This window comes from Micromys minutus (genome assembly GCF_963924665.1).
Source record: "Micromys minutus genome assembly, chromosome: 8".
Taxonomy (NCBI): Eukaryota; Metazoa; Chordata; class Mammalia; order Rodentia; family Muridae; genus Micromys; species Micromys minutus.
The window spans coordinates 60,635,914-60,657,428 of NC_137977.1; the positions used below are offsets into that span (position 1 = coordinate 60,635,914).

At 44.2% G+C, this 21,515-nt stretch overlaps 1 protein-coding gene across 2 annotated transcripts in view; it reads left to right on the plus strand.

The window, feature by feature from the left end:
- Positions 1-16,962: 16,962 nt before the first annotated feature.
- Positions 16,963-21,515, plus strand: part of SMAD2 (SMAD family member 2) — a 57,753-nt gene continuing 53,200 nt past the window's right edge. For both annotated transcript variants that reach the window (XM_080919680.1, XM_080919681.1), the window contains exon 1: positions 16,963-17,007. The gene's annotated coding sequence lies outside the window, so the exon portion shown is untranslated. The remainder of the gene's footprint in view (positions 17,008-21,515) is intronic.

Genomic DNA, 21,515 nt, shown 5'->3' on the forward strand with positions numbered 1-21,515 from the left:
AGGAGACTGGATTGCTTTGTGCGTTTCTTGACTGGTAAGGACATTAACCTCTCACATCTAAAGAGCGGTTTCTCTTCTGAGCAATGGCTTCGGAAGATTGGCAGTCAGCCTCAGGATGCTTCCATTGCTGGTTAAGTTCTTTGCTAAGTTCCTTTGGAGATTGTTTTTGGAGGCAGTTTTTGGGCCACATTGGAAACCAGTTTTACAAGTTAATAGTGCTTTCTCCGACCCTAAATTACATCCTGTAGCCTGATTACACCCCTTTCCTTAGGTAATGTGATTCAAATGGCTCCTTCCTGCTTCAAAATGGGGAATTACACTTGGAAGCATGCTGAAGATGGGGGGTACGCTGGGTCTCTGTTTTATGTGTTCTCTTAGGCTAGTCTTCTAACAGTTATGTTTGACAGCAGAGACAGGGTGCACACACACACACACACACACACACACACAATGGAGGTTCCACTTTTCTGCTCTGCGTTTATGACCGGAACCATGAAGAGAAGAAGAAAAAGCCTTGGGTATTTGGGAAGAAGATAACTTTGGAAAGACATTGGCCTCTGAGTATAGACAAGAAAAACTCTTCCCCACTGCCTCCAGGAAGATGAGCATTGGTTCCTGATGCTCTGAAAGCTGCAACCATCCATGAGGACAGCGAATGGTACTTGGAACAGATTGGACGCTATCCGTCAGGAGCCAAGCCCATATTTCTGTTGATTTTTTGTTTCTTAAGCCCCTCGTACTTCTAACAGCACCAGCTAAAGGAAAGAAATGCCAAAATGGATATCCCCCCTGGATTTTATACATCCCCCAATTTCCTAATTGCCACAGCTACTGCCAACAATACCCACTCAATGGTGCCCCATAGGGAGAGGTCTCAGAACACACCACAGGACGGGACTGCAAATTTCAGTGATTACAAACAATTAAAGTGGGCAGCCAACGGGTAATTTTCGTTTTAGGCACGGACAGGGGAGAAGTGACATACTGCGTTGGAAAGGAGAGGAACAGAACCGTTTCCCTTTGTGTGAAAACCATACTTGATCAAGTTGAGATTAAAGCTGATGTGCCCTCCCCTGTTCACTTGTAAAACTGAGGGATGCAGAAATTAGCGAAATTAAATTCACAGCTGCATTAGCTGCAAATAACAACAAAAAAATTTTAAAAACATGCTATGTGATTTTTTGCATAAACAAAAACCAGGGATATTTCAACTTGTGGGCAGAAACAAGTTTGAACATCCCAATAGCGGGAGAGTCAGAGACCCTGCTGGCTTTCCAGGATGGTTGGAGCATTGACTCCGAAGGTGACAGCATCATTCTCTCTCGCTCATCTTATACTTCTTCCCGCATGCTGTCTTATGTCTGTCTTGATGCAGACCTGCTCTTTCCGTGTGTCAGAGTGGGTGTCTATCCTAAAGTGAATTGTACTCAATTCTAGAGTCATACTTGCTCTACTGGTTCTAATGTACACTTAAAAAGCCCTGCTGTTACACTGACTGCTCAAACTCCAGGACACCACTGGTACCACAAACTAAACAGTCAACAATCACCTCTATTAGGATTGGCCTAATGAGGAAAGGCTCATTTTCTAAGAGTATACAAAAGTATCATTGTGTAACAAAAAAGTTACCCAAATATATCATTGGGTGGATCTGGGCTGGGACATTTAGATTTGCAAAGGTTGGGTAAGGAGCCCAGCCCCTAGATCAAACACCTGTAAGTGGAGGTTATTTAAGAATATTAGCGTCTCTCCAGAATCCCTACGTTTTAGAAAGGAGCCGGGACCTGAAAACGGACATGCTGAGCAAGCAAACTGCTACCTGAACATCTCACTCCCTGCTCATGGCAGCAGATGTTCGTTTTCTTTCTACTTCAGAAGAGTTTCTTGATTTTGATCCTTTTCTTGCTAAACTGAAACTCTGATAGGGTAACAACTCGTGTTTTATTTTGTTTAGATTTGGTATATATATATATATATATACTGTAGCTGTCTTTAGACACATCTGATCCTGTTACAGATGGTTGTGAGCCACTATGTGGTTGATGGGAACTGAACTCAGAACCTCTGGAAGAGCAGTCAGTACTCTTAACTGCTGAGCCATCTCTCCAGCCCTACATTATGATTCATAACAGTAGCAATATTACATTTATGAAACAGCAATGAAATAACTTTATGGTCAGAGGTCACCCACATTAAGGAGGTTGAGAAACCATTGAATAGGGTTTTGTGTTTATTGATGACTAAGGCAGGAAGATCTAGTCCACTTTGGGTGGCACCATCCCTAGGCAGACAGTTTGGGGCTGAATAAGAAAACTGAGTACAAGGGAGAAAGCCGGTGAATAAGGAGAGTCCCTCCATGAGTTCTTCTTCAATTCCTGCCTTCAGGTCACTGCTTAGAGTTCCTGTCCTGAACTGCATTAATGTTGGGGGTATGACCTGAAAGTCAAAAGTCGAAATAAAACCTTTGCTCCCTGTGTTGCTTTTAGTCATGACTTTTATCACAGTGACAGAAAAGCAAATGAGCACAGACCAACATATGGAATCTTGTACTCTGCATACTTGAATATGTTACTTTATATATTTTTTAGATTCTAATATTTATATTTTATCATCTAATACCTTACGTATATTTTACCATTTTATTATATGTTTTCTGATATGTCTTCATTTCTGTAATACAACAAAGTATACATACTAATATTCGATCTGAGGAACATCTCTCTGGAACATCATCGTTCCCTGTAAAAATATGGAATTAAAATTTCTGCTTTGTTTAAGGGCTTGGTGAGACAGAGGGCAAGGTTAGTGGGGGTGAGGGGTCAAGGGCCTGAGAAGCCGAGGTCCAGGGTAAACCTTGGAAGAGGGATCAGTATTTCCCGAGGGTTAGGCAAAAAGAAAGGCCCGTTATTCTTTCATCATTGGCTGTAGAGTGAAGTGATCAAGTGACCAGTGGATCGACGGGTCACGGACGCCCCTTTCTCTTTGGCTGCAACTTGCGGTCCTTTACAGGACCTGTCTGCGTTGTGCCACAGAGAGAACCCAGTTAGGGAACACAGAGTTGGAGGTGGAGCTGAGAAAGGCAGAGAATCCTGATGGTGTGAGGCTTCCCCCAGGGGTGATAGTAAGTTCTGAAGCACAGCCTTTCTCTTGAAGCACCATTGTAGTGCTCCGACAAACCGAAACCCAGCTTCAAATGCAAAATCAAAAGCCAACTGACCCAGAAACAGAACACAAAGCTCACGTAGTAAACAGGGCTGTAGTCATTGTTGCCTGGGGTCCTGGGTTAGGATGACTTCACAGTGACTTCAGCTCCTGCAGGGTAACCTGGCCCAAGTGGCCCCATGTTGGGCGATGTGTTAAGGTAAGAATACTTTACCAGAATGTGAAAGGTTACTTAAGAAGCTGTTGTTGGATTAGGTGTAAGGTTGCTGATTTGATTTAAAAAAAAAAAAAAAAGGAGGGAAACTGAGGAAGATAAGAGCCCAGAGCACAGCTAAGAGTCAAGAACTACAGGACCACACTGGCCCTGGCCCTCCATCTGAAACACTGGGAGCATGCTTAGACCCGCAGCAGGAATGGTGAATCCACAGGAGCTGCTGGGTCCAGGTGGAGAGAAACTCACAAACCTGCTGAGCAGTAAGTAGAGATACACCAAAAGCTAAATAAACAAACATCCTTCGAGATGAGCTTGGGAACTGAAATTATCATAAGACATTGGAAGAAAGCAACAATAACCCAAAGAAGGGGCACTGTCCGGATCAGTAACTGAACTACAACGTTGCTTCATTAGGAAGACATTGCAGAGACAGGCTTGGAAAAACCGAAGAGAGCACGTTAGAACTGGAAGATCCTCTCTGCAGTGAGGGACCGGCCCTCCGCTCCACTCTGCGAATCTGTGCGAGCACTCGACCTGCCTGCTCTTCCTTTTACTCTGTATTTTGAAGAAGGGTATCACTAGGTGGTACAAGTTCATCTTGAAGCTGTGAACTTCCTGCTTCAGCCCTCCCAAGTGAGAATAATGAAGAAGGGTGAAGATTATGAACATGGAAGATTGAGACCACATATCTCAGAAGAGTTGCAGAAGAACACATCAAGGAAATAATGGTAATTAATTGAAATAGTAACTGAAAATTTCCGGAACTAAACAGCATACAAGATCTTGGTTTGAAAGGACGTTGTAAGAGTTATGTAGAAAAAGCCTACTCGCACTTTTCAGTAAAAGACTTGCTGGAGAAGAGTTACATCGCTTAAAGTGAACAGCAACAAAAACCAAAAGGAAAGTGATTTATGAGGATAAATTGACACATTTACGGCCCCCATATGAAACATTTACCTGCCTGCTATTTGTTTGCTTGCTTGCTTGTTTGTTCATTGGATTTTCAAAACAGTCCAAAGAATGTGGACATCAACAGGATCGTAGGGGACATTAGAGCAAAAATCCAAACACTTTGAGTTTTGAGGTAGTTTAGACAGCTAAATCCAAACCTCCCAAGTTCTGAATTCAAGGACAGGAGCCTAGAGGTGCCCCCTCATAAGGCAAGACTCACTAGAGAAGGGAGAGTTCAAAAGATTCACCGGCCGGAGTGAGCCACATGAAACACGTTGAGTTGGCTTCACCGCACATCGGGGGTTCCTGTAGGGTCTCATATTGAGGAGTCAGCTGATGTCCAGAAGGGACTTAACTGAGAACGTGGCATGTAACACTTTCTGTTCTGTGCAAAGCATGATACGTATAGAAGTTACAAAGACAGTGTGGCGTAGAGCCTGCCTTCTTCAAAGTGGCAAGATGGCAGCTCCTGTTAACACCATTTCTCCAGAGATTGCTTCCTTCCATAGTGACGTAAGCAGATGCTTTTGGAAGTACATGCTTTGGAATCGGAAGCACAAGGTCCTCAACTCGAACTAAAACATTTTCTTTTTCCTTTGCTTTATTAAAACAGGGCAATACTGGGCCTTTATCAGTGAGGTTGCTGACAGCAATAACTGGAATGCCATGTTAAACATGGCGTGGCACATGTGGGAACATTCAGGAAATCGGTAAGAATGCTGCTTAGCACCTGTTAAGTACTAACCGTTGCTCTCAGTAAGATGAATAAGAATAAAATAGTATAAGACAGGTATAGAGGTACACACCGTCAATCTCAGTTCTCAGGAGGCAGAGGCAGGCAGTGTTCTACGATTAGAGACCAGTCTGGTCTACATAGGGAGTGCCAGGCCAACCAAGGCTGGATCATGAGTTCCTGCCTAAAGTCAAATACAAATACATAAGAATATATTTCCAGCTGAATAATCTGATCAGAAAATGTATTCTTGTGTACCCTAGTCCACAGTGGCAGCAGGAAAATTCTGCTTGATTAGTGGAAAAGCAGTAGTCTCCGATTAGGGCCAAATCTTTTTTGTGATCTGGGATTGTTTAATTTAATAACTCCTGGTTTAATCCCTCCGCAACGATGGCTACATCACCATTCCATTCTTTGACAATAGACAGCTGGTAGAGGCACAAGGTCTGTAGCTAGGGGTTGTTTAGAGCGAACAACCAATAGGAAGTGTCTTTTTCTGACGGCAAAAGTCATGTTATTGAACAAAGGCTAAGGTAAGCCTCGATCTTCTGATACAGTTCGTTGTCATTCCTACATTACAAATCTATTCATTCATTTCTCTGGGTACCATGTGCCTTTGTGGGCTCTATATGTTTGCTATTTCGACTACGTGTTTGGTTTCAAAAGAGTGGATGAAAATAAAGAGTTGAAGTAGGTGTCCATCTAGTTAGAGATGATAGGGCTATGACCCGACTGTCCAAATTCATTAAACCAGGTCTCTTCCCTGTACAAAAAGCATAGGCTTAAGTGAACGGTACAGATGTCCAGAGATGCAGGTCAACCAGCCCATACTCAGTCTTAACTACTTTGTGAACCGCTGAGGCCTTGTACCTGTCTGCTAAAAATACAAAGGCGTTCAAAGTTACATATGCTCTGAGTTGTCAGGGCTGGAGAGATGGTTCAGTGGTTAAGAGCACTGGCTGCTCTTCCAGAGGTCCTGAGTTCAATTCCCAGCAACCACATGGTGGCTCACAACCCTCTGTAATGGAATCCGATGCCCTCTTCTGGTGAGTCTGAGGACAGCTACAGTGGAATAAATAAAAGAAAAAAGAAAGGAAGGAAGGGAAAAAAAAGAAAAAGAGAAAAAGAAAGGAAAGAATCATAATGTAAATATTTGCTTTGTAGCAGATCTGATAGGCGACTCCCAAGGGGATTGTGATTCACACTGAGAACTGCTCAATCTGATTGAGACAATTCTTCAGTTGAAGTTTCCTCTTCTCAAGGGCTAAATTGTGTCAAGTTGTTGGTAAAACAAACTAAGGTATGGCCTTTATGTTTGCCTATGAGCTTCTAGGCAACCAGAGTGAATACAAAGAAAATCCTTCCCACTTTTTTAGGGTAAATAAACATTTCCCCCAAAGATCTCATTTTTAATTGTGTAGACCCATGTGGACCAGTGAAGAACACCCCCCCCCAAAGTGCTAGATCCCTGGAACTGAAATTACAGGCTGTTGTGTGTCACCCAATGTGAGTGCTGGGAACCAAACTCAGGTCTTCTGTAAGAACCACAAGTGCTCTTAACCAAGGAGTAAGCTTTTAGGGCAGGAAATTCTACATTACAATTCTCCAAACATGCACAGTGTCTTAGCAAGGGACAAAGGGAGGTGAGGTAGAAGATGCCTTCATCACCTTTGACCTCAGTGAGCAAGGCAAGAGTCAGAGAGGAAGCCCTCAGACACACTTCCCACCAGCTGGCAAAGGGCAGCATTCAGGCAAACTTGGGCATTCATCTTAAGGAGATGTTTTCCTTAACTCTCTCAGAACTGCAACCTCTTCTTGCATCTGAGAGAGCCTCATGTCTGAACCTTGTATTAGATTCCTGGGACTACAGGATGGGAAGTAGACTTCCTCATTAGTCACTTTATTGTTATTATAGACAACAGGACTGCAATTCAAACCATGGAAGAAGGGGATGGATCGACAAATTACCTCCTCTATAAAACAAGAATACAAAACGGAACAGAACAAAAAACCCAACTGAACAGTAGAAAGCAGAAATCTAGTTGTGGAGACCCCTGATTGTAGGAGGTTTCACACCTCCAGGGTCTTCTTCCTTTCTTGTCTTCACCTCTAACTTTGTGTTCCATACCTGCTTTCCCTCTGTGGGACAACACAGATGGCTACAGAGAAAAAAGGGCCTTCTTCAGTGGATCGGGTTGTAACAATCATTCTAATGGAGGTTTGTCCTAGGCCTTGGCTCTGTTCCTTGGTCCTCACCTGCACTGATCCTACCCTCTGTGACTAAGCCTTATGGTCACGCCATAGTGCTTCAACAATATAATTAGACATTTTAAATGATTAAGTTGTATGGCAAATGATAAATATCAACAAAACCTTTTTTTTTAAAAATACTGTAGAAGCTAGGCATAGGGTAGTTGTCTGTAATCCCAGGAAACAACAGGCTGATGCCTGACTTACACTGCAAGACCCTGTTTCACCTAAAGTAAACCAAACCAAAGCTGCTGTGTTCTTTGCTTGGCTCCAGAGAAGCCTGACTGGGGGGTGGTGAGGAAGTGAAGAAAAGACAGACACATACGCATAGACACATGGAAGGAGATGCTGGCTCACAGTTTGGGAGACACAGTCTATGGTTACACAGAGAACATGATGGCTGGGGTTTGGGAACTTGTGGTGTGTACTGCTTCGTTTCAGCAGATCTGGAAGAAGAGAGCCACATCATAAGGGAGGCTTGCCTGCAGAACTCGAGGTCTCCCCTATATCTGAACAGCTAGCCTCCATACCCAAAAGGTTCTACAGCTTCTAAGCAGTGCTACTAGCTGGTGACCAGATGCTGAAATACATGAGCCTGTGAGCTACATTTCAGGTCCAAATGATAACAATCACAATCTAAGTGATTTCATTATCAAAGACATTTGGTAGCCAGGAATAGGCAAGGCTCTCCTACTCCCTCCATCCCGTATCTTGCAATGGTTAATCTACTGTGTGTATGGATTTACAGAATTTGAACTGACTAATAATGTAAATGGAATCAGAGGGTATGATGCCCCTGTGACTTGCTTCTTTCAGTTTGAATAAGGTTTCAAGTGAAGTTGGAATATGCTTGGCCCATGGGAAGTGGCACTACTAGGAGGTGTGGTTTTTTTAGAGGAAGTGTGTCACTGTGGAGGTGGGCTTTGAGGTTTCAGTGCTTAAGCTCCGAAAGTGTGGAAGAGACCTTCTCTTGGGTGCCTGGAGAAGACAGTCTCCTCCTGGCTGCCTCTGGATCAAGGGGTAGAATTCTCCAGGGACTGTTGGCCCATGCCAGTAGGATTTGCTGAGGGTGATTTGAATTCTGAGGGCCTGGCTCAAGAGGTTTCAGAGGAGAAGAATTTTAGTTTGTTGCCTAGAGACTATTCTTAGGATGTGTTAGAGAAGAATGTGACTTTTTGCCTTTTTCTGAAGAGTCTGCCTGAGTCTAACTCAGAGATTCAAATTAATTGCATTGACAAAGGAAGTCAGAAAAGCCCAGCACAGACTTTGTCCTCTTGTGTGCTCTCACGAGAAAGACTCTAGGGCCAAGGCAACTCTTACAAAGGCAAATATTTAATTGGGGTTGGCTTACAGTTTCAGAGGTTCAGCCCATTATCATCATGGCGGTGTGCAGGCAGACACAGTGCTGGAGGAACCAAGAATTCTATACCTTCATCCAAAGGCAGCCAGGAGAGTCTCTTCCACACTAGGCAGAGCTTGAACACCAAAATTTCAAAGCCCACCTCCACGGTGACACACATCCTCCAACAAGGCCACATCTATTCCAACAAGGCTACAACTCCTAAAAGTGCCACTTCTCGTGGACCAAACATATTCAAACTTCCACAAGGTTCAAGATTCATTCATAGTATAATATGTGTCAGATACTTTATTCCTTTTAGTGGATAAGCCATTTGTGCTTAAGCACTTATTTGTTGACTCTTAGATTATTGCCACTGGGCTGGAGAGATGGCTCGGTGGTTAAAAGCACTGACCGCTCTTCCAGAGGTCCTGAGTTCAATTCCCAGCAACCACATGGTGGCTCACAACCATCTGTAATGAGATCTGGTGCCCTCTTCTGGCCTGAAGCCTATATGCAGGCATAACACTGTATACATAATAAATAAATCTAAAATAAATATTGCCACTGTGAACACCGTACAGATTTCTGTGTGGACATACATTGTCATTTTTATGGGTGTGCTCCTAGAAATAAAACTTCTGGGTTTCATATTAATTTTGTTTAATCATCAGGCAATTGCCAGATTTCTTTCAATGGTGACTACACTATTTCACATTTGGAGCAACTGTATATGAGGGTTCCAATTTCTCCATGTCCTTGAGATCGCTTGTGATTTTCTGTCTTTGTGATCCCAGCCATGCCAGTGAGTATGACATATTCTCGTCATATCTTTTGTGCCTCAAAGACAACCTGGCTCTGGAGGTTGTCTAGCTTACTTGCTGAGTGCATTTGAGAACCAGCTGGATTTTATGCATTGGGTCTGTAATGCTGACCCAAAGCTTTTGTGTGGCAAGGCTCCCCAGTGCAGCAGCACTCATATTTGGAGGCAGGGCTTTTGTGGGGGAAGAGATTGGTCATGGCAGATTGATGCTATGGTTTAATTAATGCAACAATGTGGTCATAAATAATGGAATGTCTGGATGATGAACACTTCAGGTGTAGTTTGAAGTGTAGATGGAGACCACTGGGAAGATGGAGACTAGGGCCTGGCTGGACGAAGGTCACGGTACTCCCTGAGGGTACACTGATGAAGCTGAGGTCTTGTCCCTTCTCTATCTACTTGCTCCCCTTTTCTTTGCCTTTCTGGCTGTCATGCTGTGAACAGCTTTGCTTTAGGTGTTTCCTGATTTGATGCTCTGCCTCGCCTCAAACTCAAAATGGGGTGAGCCAACGGAGATAGACTAGAATCTCTAGCATCTCTAACAAAACAAATCTCTCCTCCTCAGCTGACTTTCTGACACATTTTGTTACCCGGGTGAAAAGCTGGCATAGTAGACTTTTCTCACTTGCATGTTCCCAAGTACTCGACTGTATTTCATTTATTTGCGGAGTTCCTTTAAAAATGCTAGAGAGAAGCAGATCCCAGTTATAAAACAGAGGCCCCTAAATGTCAGCCTCTTCCCAACCTTCCTGCGAAGCAGAGCACGCATCACAGCCCAGTCTAATGGGTCTGTTTACACACTATAAGAGATCTTCCAGATTATGATAAAGAGATGTAGTTTTGTCCTAGAAAATTAGGTAGCAACATCAGCTTTGTGTTTAGACAGTACTCTTAGCCTGGCAGCAGGACTGACATTGGACAGGAAGCTAAGGAGCTACAGCAAAATTCCTATTCCATGGTGACAGTGGGAACCAAAGCAGAGATCCTGGAGAGGAGGTGCTGGGTCTGGGAGACACTAAGGTAGCAGAGCTTTTATTGTGATATGTAGGGGGCAGCTCACAGATGACTCTAAGGATTTTATTCTATGTACAGTGAGTGAGTGGTGATATTATTTAGGTGTTTACTTACTTGACAGTGCTTGTTGTGGTAGGGCCTGGCTATAATGCCCCAGGCAAAGCAAAGCTGGCCTACCTTTGCTGCAGCACCAGTAACTGTCCTCATGGTTTGGAATATGCTTATCCTTGGCACTATTTGGAGGTGTGGCTCTGTTGAAGTAGGTGTGTCACTGTGGGTGTGGCTTTACGACCCTCATCCTAGCTGCCTGGAAGTCAATCTTCCACCAGCAGCCTTCAGATGAAGATGTAGAACTCTCAGCTCTGCCTGCACCATGCCTGTCTGGATGCTGCCACGTTATTGCCTTGATGATAATGGTCTGAATCTCTGAACCTGTAAGTCAGCCCCAATTAAATGTTGTCTTTGTAAGAGTTGCCTTGGTCATGGTGTCTACTCACAGCAGTAAAACCCTAAGACACTATCAGTATCATCAGATACATTCTCAGATATTTTAGGACCTAATATTTTGCTCCATCCCATATGCCAACACAAGACTTATTTAAGTCTTTTATGCTGCAATTGTTGAGACCAACCAGCTTTATGTACTTAGTTTCTTTCTGATACTTCTAGACACTAGGCCATGGGACCTGGGTTTCTAAGCTGCTCTGGAAAACCTTGGATAGCACACCTGCAACCTAAGGAAAGCTAACACACTGTGGGATCAGCTTTGACCAACTGGGTATAAAGTCTCTTCTTTTTTTGATGTGGTAAAGCTTGACTTCTCTGTCCTGATTACTTGGTGATGTCCTGTATGGATGGGTTGTCCCATCTTTGGAGAGGAAGGCTGTACTTTCTTCAGGGCTGGTCCTGGAACTTTGTTAGTACAAACCTCTGTCACAATGCACTATTCTTCAGTCTTCTTAGGCTTCTCATCTCACTACTGATGTCTTGGATTCACACCTCTTACACAAAGCACCAGGACTTACACCTTGTCTCTTGCTCTGTTTTCTAGGGAACTTATCTAAGATGCACATAGTTGGGGTAAAAACATTATCAGTTTGTCCCTCTATCAGATAATATGACCATCAGTTCCTCCAGCAAAGTATCTCTGTCATAGCTAAGAACTGTTTACTAGAAGGGCAATTGAAGCTCATTTATTCAGTCATCAAGACACCGACTATGTATGCATTGTTGGCTGCAGTCAACTGTCTTCGTTGAGCAAGTAGACCAAGATGACTGACTCCCGAGAGTAATTCACTTATCTTGCCTAAGAGCAGCCTGGCTCAGCCAATATGGTCACACAGACTATTATAATTGAGGCATAAGGCCCTATTGTTGACATCTGACTAGCATATTATTTTCCTTCACAAAGGACTTTACACAGCTTGTATATTGTTCTCCCAGGATTTAGACATTGGCTCTTGTCTAGCTTTTCCCAAACATGTAGCTCTTTGATAACGTTCAGATGCCTTGAGGCCTGGAATGCTCAGTGCACTGCAACTCTATTACAGTTTTCCAAGTATCAAGTCAACAGTCACTTAGGAGTTATCTAATGACCAATTAATCTAATAATTGTTTGTGGATTTTAAGATGTAAACAAGAATGAGAAGTACAGCTTCTTGTTTTATCATACCATTTTTCTCTCAACCAAAGTCTTATAAACTCTAATTCTCTAATTCTCAAAAGCTCTATCTCTAGATCTCACTTTTTTTTTATTGAAGACATATTTTCTTCTCTCACATAAATATACCCAGATCAAGATCTCCCCTCCCAGTTCCTACCCACCTCCTCCACCCCTCTGGGTCCACTCCCATTCTGTCTCTCATTAGAAGAAAACAAACAGGCTTCTAAAGGATAATAATAAAATAAGATAGATCAAACCAAACCAAACCAATTGGAATAGGACAAAACAAACAAACAGAAGGAGAGGAGCCCAAGGAAAGGCAGAAATCAGATATAAACTGAAACACGTGTTCACACACTTAGGAATCCCATAAAACCACAGAACTGGAAGCCATAGTAAAAACACAAGGGACCTGTAGGGAAGGGAAGTGGGAGGGAAGGAAAAGAGAGGGGGAAGAGGGAGGAAGAGAGATGAAATAAATAATAATTAAAAAAAGGATTAAAAAAAAAGCAACTATCCCTGACAGACAGGAGACAAAGAGCCACTGAAGATGAAATTGAGTTTGTTTTCTGTTGGCCACCCGCTGCTACCCTTACGAGTTGTTTGTTGTTCCAGAGAGACTCCCCTGGAGAAAACAAAATTTTCATTTGTAAGTGGGGCGTGTGACCACTTCCTATTTTAGCTCCTAGACTGTATCTGGTGCAGATCTGTGCAGGGCCTGTGCACACTGCCTTGGCATCTGTGAGTTCTTGTGTATGTCGACCCTGCTGTACCATCTTGGTTCTTTGGTGTCAGATCTGTCTCCTCTGGCTCTTATACTCTCTCTGCCTCCCTTTCCTCAGAGTTGAGCCTGTGAGTAGGAGTCACGTTATTACTACATCCTTTAGCAGAACAGTGCTATTTGTTTTCTCCTAGGTCCCTGGGTTATCTACTCTGATTCTTGGTCACCCAGGATCATCATCTCGGGTATAGGTTCCATCTTATGGAGTGGATCTTAAGTAAGTCATACACTGATTGGTCAAGCTTTGGCCCACCACTGCACTAGCATACCTTGCAGGCATTGTACATCAAAGGGTCTGTAGCTGGGCTGGTGTCGACATTTCTCCTTTGGTAGTATGCAGAGGATCTTCCAGAATCAAGAGTACTAGCCTAAAGAGGTGAAGGCTCTAGGTAGGCACCAGCTTTCTCATTTCAACAAGTCAATATGTCTTATAACCTCTAATTTTCAAAAACTCTACCTCTGTCCCCCCCCCCCCCCCCCAAAGAGGGAGTTTGTCAAAAGAATGAGAAAATTCAACCAATACTTTTACGCTAGGTGCCCGATGAACTCCTGTTGGTTGAATTTAACCTCTCTCTGGTGTGTGTAGGTATGTGTAAACACCACTACAAACTCATTTAAAATATGGGGATTCCTGGTATATACAAACCTAGCTGGTTTTGAATATCCTCATAATTTGAATAAAAGCAACCACATACAATTAATTCTGCTCAGGTTATCTCATTCAGTCAGTATTGTTTCAATTTCAAATAACCATCCTTCCTTACCTGACAATGTTCACTGCTACTTAGTTCCACCAGGCTAAGTGAACTAAGTCTTGAGAAGAGCCCAACAGTTACACAGAGAACTACACAGAGCATTGTACTGATGTACTAATGTAGGATGCATCCCTGAGGCTCCCAGGCAAGTTCCTGTCATAGAAACACTGTATCTGACCTTGTATCACTTCTTGGCATGCTGGTAAGGGTGTGAGGAAGAAAATGGGAAGCAGCTGCTTTGATATTCAGGAGTTCACAGCCTGGATGTGCAGACAAAGAAAGCACATATGAGAAGTGAAGAAACTCCCATCACTGTATGAGTAAACCATTGGTCAAAACACCAATTCGGGTAAAGTCATGCTGTGTGAGTGAATCAGCATTAACAAAGAAAGTGCACAGGTAATGATGTAACTTTGGTCTGAGTAGACCAGAAGAGATTTATACATTGACAGGAGACGAACATGAGTTGGGTCTTTGGAAAAACTAAAGCATAAATTATTTAAAATAAAACAAACTATAGAAAAATTGACAATGAAATTAAAGTTTTTTTTTTCCCTCATTGACTCTTAGGCTTTTTCTAGAAATAGCTGTCATTTTTTCTTATGTGTTTTAAATACACTCTGAATTGATTTAGGTTTAATTGATTTTGGAGTAGCATAAGTAATGAGGGGTTAAACTTGTCCATTCATATTAAAAAAAAAAAGACCCATTCAATATAACTTACACAATAGGGACCCACTTATAGATCTTCAGGTACTCTAGTGGATTTCCAAGCCGATTGTTGCCATGGCAACCCTTGCTCCATGTGCCTTCAGCTCGTCTTGACCCACTTTGGTTTAGATGCATTTGTAACGGAGGGGATAGCAGGCATGCTCCCATTTCAATGCCCTCGGAGACTGAATTAGTAGCCAGACTGCCCCCTATTCCCTTCCTCAGTCTTTCACAACCTACAGCACAGTGGTTCTCAACTGACTCCTTCAATAACCCTCTAACTCAAAAATATATTTATGCTACAACTCATAACAGAAACAAAATTATAAAATAGCAATGCAAAGAAGTTTCTGGCTGGGGGTCAGCCCAGCATGAGGAGCTGTATTAAAGGGTCACAGCCTTCAGAGGGTTGATAACCACTGCTCTAGACTCCAGGTCTTGGAAGGCTGTGTAAATGGAGGAGCTATGATCTCAAAGTCTGACCCTTTGGAGAGATGGTTTAACTCAAGATGCCTATTCCTTTAAAATCTATCCAGCTCTGCTTTCCCCTCACGTGGACACCAAAATCCACACAGGAATTGCACAATTTTGTATGATTCACGACCACTTTTAACAGGACATTCTGTATTAAAGCTGTTGATTTCTATCAGTATAAAGAAGGGTTGCAAGTCAGAACCAGTTTTCCTTCTTCCAAGTTGAGCATCATTTGCCCTAACCACATTCCCAGGCGGCTTTGGAAGGCTGAGCTGAGAGCACTCCTTAACTGATGCCCCTCAAACTGAACTTTTCTTTTGGTGGTTCTAGAGTAAAAATCAGGGCCTACGGTGGGCCAGACAAGTGCTCTACCAGTGAAGCACATCCTCTACCCATCAACACAGGGATTATGTGGCCTTTGAAACCACCCTTTGAAGGTGCCTTTCTGCTAAGTTTGTGTTAGCATAAATATTTGTTCATAAGCAAAGAGTAGCTGATAATCTTTATTTTTCCTTTAATTTCAAAGTCGTGTTCATGTCTACATTCATGATTTCTTTAATAACTACAAAGGTCTATATAACATTTACGTTTCTACTTATAATATGTAAGTTGGTATTATGCTAGCAAGTGAGTACCAAATCCAAAGGCCTTGGATTTTGGATAGAACGGTATTCAAAACAATGACTGGTTTACATCTGGGGCGAGCCACATCTTTTCCATGAGAACAGTGATGGGAGATTTTGAAAATCTGTAAGTCTGGAGGGAAGTGCAAGTAACTCAAGGCCCACATAAAGGCCCCTGCTCTGGAGGCCCTCACATCTGAGAGAGCATGCCCCACTCTTGTGTTGGTACTCCTGCACACCTCTGTAGTGCTAGTGAGGCTTGTTGGATTAACTTGCCTCTCCCAGAAATCCTATGAAGAGGCAGGTAAGTACAGGTAGGCATGACCAATAGTCAAGGAAACTGTGTTCTGGTATCTTCTTTTTCCACTAGCAACCTGAAAGAGACATTTCAAATTTAGGTTTATTATTCTAACACAGTCTTTCATCTGCCCGGGTTGAGTTAAAAATCAAACTGGTCAAGCCACTGTGGGTAGTCTTAAATTTGGGAACTTGGTGAAAAGTATGGGTCTAGGAACAGGGGCACAGTGGAGGAAAAACGAGCTAGGGAGAAGCTAGCAAATCAAGGAGCACACTCCTAGGTGCTCACACTTTACAATGAGCATTCGAAACATGTGTCACTAATACTTCTACTTCAGAAGAACCCAAAGTCTCGGGTTGGAGAAACACACCCAAGAAGCTGCCCAGCCCTGAAACACCAACCGCACAGACAAGAGCCCCAGCTCTGTGGTTTTCGCCACCCGCCCCCGCCCCCAGCGCGAGCCCCCGCCCACTTATTTGCATAGGGCGCGCCCCTCAGCAGCCAGCACCCAGGCTTCCCCAAAGCTTTGCCAGTCCAGCGGCTCAGACTCGGCTGGGGGCGGGTCCGGGCCCGAGCACGTGTCCATTCTAGCCTCACGACGGAGGTGGGCGAGGGCTCAGCCGCGGCGCTCCACCCAGAGGCGCCAGGGAGGGGGGGGTCTGCGGGCGTGGCACGCCGCGCGGCCTTCCGCGATTCTCCACGAGCCCGGTGGGAGCGCGCCGGACACGAACTCAAGCGCAACCACGGGCGTGCCACCCCACCCGGCCTCGCCTCGCCTCACGCTCGACGGGGAAGGCGGAACCAATCAGCGAGCGACGTTTCCCTTCCGATTCCAGGCCCCCGACGCGGTGCTCACACCCCGGGCTCCCCGTTCGCTGATTGGCTGCGTGTGCCGCCGGTCGGGCCGGAGGCGGGAGGCGGCGGCCCGCGCCTGCCCGCGCCCCGCTCAGCCCCCGGCCCTGCCCGCAGCGACCGGCCTCCTTCCGTCCCTGCCGTGCTCCCTCCGTCTTCCGTGCGCGCCCGCTCGGCCGGCGTGCCTCACGCCTAACGGGCGGCCGCGGGCGCCAATCAGCGGGCGGCAGGGTGCCAGCCCGGGGCTGCGCCGGCGAATCGGCGGGGCCCGCGGCTCGGGGAGGGAGGCGGGGCTACCGCGCGCGGCGGCGGAGGAGCAGCTCGCCTGCCTGCAGCTCGCGAGCGCTGAGCGAGCCGCCCGTAGGTAAGTGCGCGGCGGCCGGGGCAGAGGGCGGCGGCGCGGGGTGCAGGCAGTGCCCGGGCGCGGGGCCGCGCGGAGTGGGGCAGGCGGCCCTCTCCCCCGCCGGCCGTCGGCCGCGGCGAGCGCGGGCCTGGGGGCGGGGCGGGGGCCCGCGGCGCAGTTCCGCCTGCGCGCGCCCACTCCTCCGGCAGCGCGGAGCCCGTCGGAAGAGGAAGGAACAAAAGGTCCGGGGCCCGGCTCGGACGGGCCAGGACCAGGCGCTGGGTGCAGGTAAAGCCGGGGCGCCGGGGGAACCGGACAGGGGTGTGCGGGGCCGGGTCACGTGGCCGCCCGTGTGGGGTGTGGCGGGCCGTGTCGCGCGGGCCGGGGTCGGCGCCGTGGGCAGGGCCGCGAGCCCCCGCCCCGCCCAGCCCCGCTGCGGCCCGCTTCTGTCCCGGCGCGCGGCCGCTCTTGCTTTTTTGCGTTGCAGAATGGCCCTGGAGCCGAGTTAGGGGCGTGTGGTACTTTGCTTCTACTTTTTCCTTTTTTTTTTTTCTTCCCTTCTTTCCTGTGGCCTTTGTTAACCGTAACAGTCGCGGGTTCCGAATCACAGTGTGGACTCAGAAACACGCTCGCGGCTGAGGCTGCCGTGCTCATCCTCCACGCACTTGGGAAAGTTGCTCCGTGGGTACAGCCTATTAGTGTCTGATCACACGCCTTTAGGAAGCATGATAATTAAGTGCACTTATTTCAGACTTGGTTTTCACAATCGGTGCTTGGATTATTTTCTTCTAGGGATACTGTCCTTGGGCCAGGTACTTTTGTCCTCTTACCCTTTGCATGTTATGGTTTCCTTGTGAATCCAAACAAAAGAAAAACAAAAATCGAGGTTGGTTTTGTTATTTATTCCTTTTACACTTAAAGGTAAACACTACCTGTTTGTTGTCACGCCGGTTTGAAAGAAGATGCCCAGGTGAACATAATTCAGCAGCATTCCGCCTTATTGTCATGCCTTGTTCAGATATTCTAAACGGTGATGTTTTAAACTAATGAAACGACATATGTAAATAAATCAGTATCAGGCAAATTTACCAGAAGATTATCTTTACAAAAATGGCACCCTGGAATGTCAATTTTCAAAATCTCTTATTTCTGACTTAACCCCATAACACTAATAGGAAAATTTTTTCTCTTGTGCCTAGTACAAGAATACATTTGCTGTCATGCTGGAAATATCTTTCCTATTAGTTTACTTTGGTTCCTGTAAAAAGCAAATTTTCCCTTTACAGAGAAGTGTTAAGTAGTTAAAAGAGAGTTGGAATAGTTTCAATCCATGAGCTAGTGAAGCAGATGGAATCCAGACATGGGAGAAGCAAATGTATTATAGTTTTAAGGTTTTTTTCCCCCTCTCCCATTTAGCTATGAAACAGCTCCATAAAGAGGTTCCTCCCCCTTCTGTGTTAGGTCATTTGGCAAATGTTTATGTTAAATTTATACAGTAACATTGATGTTATTTTTAAAATTTCTTTGTTTTTGCATAAACTTACCTGTGGTGGTAATAAAATTTGTTGTGGTCTTTGGACTTTTTTAAACTGAATGCCCAGGTACATGCTTAATGTTAAAATCCAGTTGACTTAATTAAGTTTAAGGGTCCTCACTGGCCAGGCTTAATGACTGTGCTGGGATTATAAACATCCTTGTTCCTTAGCAAGACACTGCTTTTAAAATACTGTTGTTTCCTATTTTGTAGCTACACCTAAAGTGACTTCATAGTGTAGGTGTTCAGCAAAGTTTGGTCTTTAGGGTTCTGAGGTACTTGTCACTAAATAGCTAAGCAATCTGTATGGCTCATAAAGTATGTGTTGGGAGAAACTGCAGAGTAATTTCCTGTTAGACTTGGTTGTGTGATTTAACTCACGGTAGGAATTTTGGGGATGGTTTTCTATATCACCCTTCCCTTTGTGTGAACAGAGGAGTTACTAATTCAGTAGAGCAAGAGGTCTCTTCATTTTGATAACAAATAGATGCTGTTGCTGCAGTCAGTGCTTTCACTTGGGAGGCTGAGTGAACAGACAAACAGCCTTAACTAGTTTAGCTGCATGAACTGGTGGTTAAGGACCTTTTGAGTTTTTAAGATTTGACTCTGGGCCTGTTTCCCTTCATGCTTGGTTTGGATGCTGTAGGTTTAATGCTTCGCACTCCAGAAACCATGTTTGCAGCAGCCTTTTTTATCCAGGTGCTTTTGTAATGCATGCAGGGGCTGGATATAGTGTAGTCTGGCAGATGGAGGCTTATTCATATTCTTGGGACAAGAATCCTTTTTAGAGGGTGGAGAGAGGCATATCTTTTTAGATGCTTTGTCTGGGTAAAAGCAGAAGAGACATTTTTAGGCCCTTGGTTTCTGTAAGTGCAAAGAAGTTTTCTACTAAGTATTGCAAAGGTTTATCAGAAACTGACTATAAAGAGTTCAGTACCACTTTATTGGACAAGTAACACTCACACAACCAACTTTCTGTGGCTAGTCATACCACTACTCCTCAGTGGAATTAGGAAAATAAGAATCCCATGTCTTGTGACCAAGGCCCTAAAGTAAGAAAAGTAATTATGTTAGGGCATAAGCTGAGCTTGAGCATTCCTGAAGTCACTTCCTGAAGCATGCTTGCGTTGTTTTCTATCAAGTGTAAAGGATGATACTAGGGGAGGTGGGCTGTGTTAGCTCCTACCACACTAAGAATGATGTCTTTGTTGGAGTGGGTATATTGTCTGCCACTTTTTGCAGTTCATTCAAACTGAAGATACAGCTAATCTTTCAGTTGTATGCTTGTTGAGCAGATGTACAGTTGCTGAGCTTAATTTGGTCTCAATCTGATTAACCATTGCCCTGTAGTTAGGTTAAGAAAAGAAAAGGCACTTGAGTCATTTGGGTTCCAGTGAAAGTATTGTATGCAAATAGGCCAAGAATTCAGACTAGGCCGCAAGTCCTGTAAAAGAGTTTGGAATCAAAGCCCTAGGCTGATACTTGGTTTTCTGGTTATGGTATTGGGTAAATTAAACTTCCAAGTCTTTTTTTTTTTTTTTTTTTACTAAAAGTGGAAAAAGTTTTTACCTCTTAAGGTTGTTGAAAGATAAGTTAGAAGATTGAGAACATTCTTTTGAGACAGATTCTCAGGTTAAAGTTCTTGCTCTTTAGTTATCTGGGCTCTTCTTAATGCAAATGATTTGCCAACACCATTATCTTATGGACATTGAACAACCAGGCCTTCAGCCTATTGTCCAGGTCAGTACCTTAAAGCACAGAGGAATCCTTTCAGGTTTTACTTAAAACCTGATGATATTTATTTAAAATGTTTTAACAGTTATCTGTCATCTAAGGCCACTGTAGAATGAAACTAGTAGTTTATGGATAGTGTGGGAGGCTTAACTGGGTGTGGTGAGGAGTAGATAGGATGTGGGGGAACTTTAAGCTTTCTGTTCTTTGTTATGAGAAAGCAGATAACCGCTTGGAGAGGATAATAGAAATAATCTTCAAGACACAGAACAAGTACCCATAGCTTGACTAGCATGTCTGTGGCCATTCAGAGCAGGACCGAACTGGAAAGCCTAGCAGTAAATGTACATCAGTTAGCTTAAATTTGGTTTGGGAAAACATTTTTAAGACCTTACTATCTACTTAATATACTTAGATGATTATTTGGGGTGGTTAACAAATGGATTATAGAACATTGTGCTGTAGCCAAGGATTTTATGAAAGACCCACAGTATCTTGTCTAAGAGAGCTCTGATTTCAGACTGAAAAGTCTTTCTGCTAGCCAGCACTCAAGAAAGGTGACCTTAGAGATACAGCACTGGATCACACTTGACAGGAGGCCATCCTTTTTGTAAGCCTGCTGGTATTAGGTAAAAGATTTCACTCAGGCTTTTAAGAGGCAGTATGTTAGAGTTTCCTGGATAGAGCAATGTGAACAGTTCACCTAACTGGTCATGGTTTCTTGTTTCTTCATATTACTAGCTTTGATTTTGGGGAAAAAATTACTTACTGAGACATGGTCTCTCTTGTATAGATCAGACTTTCTATGTAGTTCAGCATGGCCTTGAACTCAGTGATTTAGACTACCAAATGTTAAGATTACAAGTGTAAACCACTATGCCCAATGACTTTGATTATTTGGGTCCTCCTGTCTATCTCAGGGTTATTTTCAAAGTCTCTATCAGATAATTATTGGTAACCTTCTAATAAAGAAGTCAGCCATCCCTGGTTTTGCTGTATTAAATAAGCTAGTCTTACTGTCACTGACCAATTTTGGTTATTTCTCTACATTGTTGTGATGCATTCAGTTATGGTTCTAGATTTATGTCATCAAACATGGCTCTAAGACACTGGTTCTAGATTTATGTCATCAAACATGGCTCTAAGACACTTCAGTAATTTGATACAAGAAAAATAATAATTTTACTAAGTCAGTTGGCTTTAGACATTGCCTCTAGTTCAGCCAGATAGCTAGACATGTTTAGAGTGGTTTTGTGATCTGCAT